Below are 4,847 nucleotides of genomic sequence, written 5' to 3'. Positions count from 1 at the left end.
AAAGACCAACAAATAGTAAACACATGAAACTACTTGGTTTTAATGCTTGAGGCTAATATAAATTTTATCCAACATTGAAAGCTGAAAGGCTCAATAGCCAGCTCAAATACTCTAGAAATGAAGTTTATCAATGCAATCCCACACCAACTACATATGCTAGATGGTTTTATTAACCATCGTAATGAATCTCCCTTAAGGCTGACTCCTGCATGCCCCAAATTAAATGGATCCTACCTGTGCAGCTCAGATTCCCATTTCATCAGTTTTCCAAACATCCTCTAAACACCTAAAGCTTTTAGGTACTCAGTGCCTAGTTAATGGATTCTACAATGATGAATCTTGTCTAGTAAATGAAAATATATCTCTGCCTAAAGCCAAACATATCAGAACAAAATGAATGTAATGTTCTACCTTAAACAAAGCAACACATACATTTTTTAATGTGGTTTGTTTTCCTACATTTGTATGGTATATATTAAAATCTGCAATATGTGAAACTCTATCACTGAAATAACTACTATTATTGATTTCAAAGGAAAATTATTATAAGTGTGACATTTAGTTAACACATAAAATCACATCAATAAATAGAAATAGAGAATATTTTCTTAGCTTTGCTTTTCCTACAAAAAACTATTTTATTGGAAACTCCTGAGGGTGAAACACTTATATAGCATTCTTTTATGAAGATTATTTTAGCTTATGGCTTCTTAACATAGCATTCTTTTGTAAAGATTATTTTAGCTTATGGGTTCTTAAAAACAAATATATCCTGAGTACCTATTCTGTACTGGGCAAAATTCAAAATGTTGGCCATAAGTACCCCAATAGGACAAACATATTTCCTGGTCCCATGTAATGGGGAGTAATATATACTAAATATTCACACATATATTATACATCTATGTCACATAGGTACATGGATATGTGTGTGTAGAAAAGGTAGGTATTTTTGTGAAACTTTTGTTTTAGGCACGTGTGTGTATGTGTGTGTATATGTACTGATGACACAAATATCTTACTATGATGACAGCCAAAAACACACAAAATCTAATGATCTAGTAAATGAATGCGGCTAGATAGTATTTTCAGGAACATAATCATGAAGATTAGAAATATTAAGGATTTGAGGTAGCCACCAAATATTTTTAAGCAACAGGAATGCTCAGATTTTCATTTGTAAAACATCTTTTAAATGATATGCGGTGAATCAACAATAGGGAAACAGAACACAAGTGAAGACACCAGTTAGGAGGTTATAGTTCACGCTGGGAATGATAGAAGCTACGAGAGAAAACAGAGGCAGAGAGGGGTGGACAAATTCCAGATATATCAGGGAGCTTCAGATGAAAAGACTTTGTTAAGAGACACACCAAAGTGTACACACACACACACACAAACACACACACACACAGCCCACAAAGAAAAGGAGAGAGGAAAGCAGAAAATTAGAAAGTAAAAAAGGAAAACATGGCATATCTCAAGCATCATCATACTTCCCAAATTTTTTTAGGATGTATCATTGCCAATGTCATGCACAGTAAAGGCCTCTGGTTATGGAGGTGTAATATTAATATTAATCACTAGCTATGGAATAAGTACAGCAAGAGAATCCTTTTTATTTCTGCCAGAAATTACTTATTTTGAATCGCAATGAAAAGTATCTATCCCTCCATCCTATGTAAAAATGGTGGCAACCACAGTTTTTGTTGCAGCTCTCTCCATCACAGACAAACCCACACAGTGAAAAATGTTGTTCCCAGGAGGTTAGAGGGAAACGCCACTTCCACAGTTATTGATATCCTTACTACAGACAACTGCATCACAATTCAGGAACATACTGCATGAAGCCCAAAGCTACTTCTTTTCTATTACATTTAAAAAGATAATCCAAAAAAGTGCAAGGACCCAGACCTTACTAACTGGAAAGAAGATGAGCATTAGCAGGATTTATCACTCCAAGAATTGAGCCTAAAAGATATAAACCAGTTCTTTCTCCTAAAGACAACTCATTGACTTTAGAATTTGAGATGAGAGATGGCACATTTGGGAAAATATAAGCATGCTAATCACTACAACAATTCTAATGAAAAGTGATATCTGTGCAAAAAAAATTTTCAATCGTATACAACCAAACCATGTGTGCCAGATAGTTAGCCAAGAGGGTTACTAAATTTATTTGTTCATAAGTGGCTAAAATAAAGGCACAGTAGATTGTGATTCAGACTGGATTCTGGAGACAAGCTCTCTGGGTCAATCTTCTGATCAGTTGTTTAACTTCAGGCAAGTTACTTCATGTTTCTAAGCCTCAGTTTCCTTATCATTTTTTCCATCACAATTAGCTGTGAGAACTAAATGAGGTTCAATCATAAAAACGTAGTCTAGAGTTTGGTACTTACTAAACACTCGGTAACAATTATTATTAGAAACATAGCTATTGTTGTTGGAAAAGAATATGACATTTGTTCATTCAACAAATATTTACCAATAATTTACGACTAGAAATAAGGCTAACGTGATGGTTAATTTTATAAGTCAACTTGACTGGGTTAAGGGATACCCAGATAGCTGGTAAAATATTATTTCTGGTGTGTCTGTGAGGGTGTTTCTTGAAGAGCTTCTCATTTGAATCAGTAGACTAAGTAGAGAATATCCGCCCCTACCAATATGGATGTGCACCATCCAATACTTTGTGGGCCCAGATAGAACAAAATAAGCAGAGGAAGGGAAGAATTTAGCTCTCTTTCCTTAAGGTGGAACATCCAGGTTATGCTGCCCTAGGGCATCGGAGCTTCTGATTCTTAGGCCTTTGGGCATGGAACTTATACCAAGGAGGCCCCTGGTTCTCAGCCATTTGGCCTTGGACTAAGATTTACATAATCAGTCCCTCCAACTCAAGCTGAATTACAACAATGACTTTCCTAGTTGTCCGGGTTGCAGATGAAAGATCGTGGGACTTCTTGACCTCCATAACTGTGTGAGTCAATTTCCATAATACATTTCTTTCTTTTTTTGTTGTTTTTTTTTTGAGACGGAGTCTCACTCTGCCACCCCGGCTGGAATGCAATGGCATGATCTCAGCTCACTGCAACCTCCACCTCCCAGGTTCAAGCGATTCTCCTGCCTCAGCCTCCTGAGTAGCTGGGATTACAGGTGCCCGCCACCACACCCACCTAATTTTTGTATTTTTAGTACAGACGAAGTTTCACCATGTTGGTCAGGCTGGTCTCTAACTCCTGACCTCATGACCCTTCCACCTTGGCCTCCCAAAGTGCTGGGATTACAGGTGTGAGCCACCACGGCTGGCTAATTTTGTCTTCTATCTATCTATCTATCTATCTATCTACCTACCTACCTACCTACCTACCTATCTTACTGCTATCTATCTTACTGATTCTGTTTCTAAGCAGAACACTGACTAATACAGCTCAAAAATATTTTTACATTTTGAAAACATTCAGGCTGCAAGTGGAAATATGCCTCCACTTTGTCCTCCAGCCGAGGCAGCTGTGACCCAACAGCAGGCAAACCCAGTGGCCTCAGCTGTGAGCACAGCAGTGGGAGCACCCCCCATCTGGAGACCACCAGATTATCTCTTCCCAAGTCTTCACCATGGTGACCTACAAACAGACCTCAGTGTGGCCAATGTATTCCTCCATCGTATGCTGACCTTGGCATAGCTGTCAGAGATACTTTCCACAAAGGATTTGGTTCAGGGTTGGTGAAACTGGATGTGAAAAAAAAAAAGTCATGCAGTGGCATGGAATTCTCAACATCTGGTTCATCTCATACAGACACTGGTAAAATTACTGGGATGTTGGAGACCAAATATAAATGGTGTGATTATGATCTCACTTTCACAGAAAAGTAGAACACTCTGGGAACAGAACACTCTGGGAACAGAAATCACAGTTAAAGACCAGGTTTTTCAAGGTTTGAAACTGACATTAGATACTACCTTCTCACCAAACACAGGAGAGAAAAGTGATAAGATCAAGTCCTGTTACAAGGAGAATGTATACACTTTGGTTGTGATGTTGACTTTTATTTTTCAGGACTTGAAATCCATGGTTTGGCTGTCTTTGGTGATGAGGCTGGCTTGCAGGGTACCAGATGACCTTTGACAGTGTCAAATCAAAGCTGACAAGGAATAACTTCTCACTGGGCTATACAGGACTGGAGACTTTCAACTACACACTAATGTCAATGATGGGACAGAATATGGAGAATCAATTTATCAGAAAGTATGTGAAAATCTTGACACTTCAGTGCATTGTACTTGGACATCAGGTACCAACTGCACTCATTTTCGCATTGCAGCTAAATATCGGTTGGATCCCACTGCTTCTATTTCTGCAAAAGTCAACAACTCTAGTTAACTGGAGTGAGCTACCCTCAGACACTGAGCCGAACAAATACTGTCGACTCTGGTAGATAGAAAGAGCACTAATGCGGGAGGCCACAAACTTGGGCTTGCCTGGAGTTGGGAGCTTAGTCCAGCTGAAAGAAACCTTCAGGATACCAGAAGATTTGACCTTAGTATATTTTCAAAGTGACCAGCAGGGCTCCCCACCACCCAACAAAAAAAGGTGATCAAAACTAAGAATGAGCTAAACAAGAACTGTATTTTAAATATTTAGACAGTTACTTGATAGCTGGTTTATAGATGAATTGATTATCTATCTGGATACCAATGCTGCAGTCGTGCAGTCACATATACATTATTTAAAGATATGTAGGCCTGGGGTGATGACTCATGCCTGCAATCTCAGCACTGTGGGAGGCCAAAGCAGGCAGATCATGTGTGGCCAGGAGTTTGAGACCAGCCTGGCCAACATAGTGAAACC

The 4,847-nt window shown here is 38.8% G+C and overlaps 1 pseudogene; it reads left to right on the top strand.

Moving 5' to 3' along the window:
- Positions 1–2,261: 2,261 nt before the first annotated feature.
- On the top strand, positions 2,262–4,593 carry LOC100971918 (voltage-dependent anion-selective channel protein 2-like; annotated as a pseudogene).
- The last annotated feature ends 254 nt before the right edge of the window (positions 4,594–4,847 follow it).

Source organism: Pan paniscus, chromosome 22, assembly GCF_029289425.2.
Source record: "Pan paniscus chromosome 22, NHGRI_mPanPan1-v2.0_pri, whole genome shotgun sequence".
Lineage (NCBI taxonomy): Eukaryota > Metazoa > Chordata > Mammalia > Primates > Hominidae > Pan > Pan paniscus.
The sequence above is the reverse complement of the archived record's forward strand: the minus strand, read 5'-3'. Positions and strand labels throughout refer to the sequence as shown.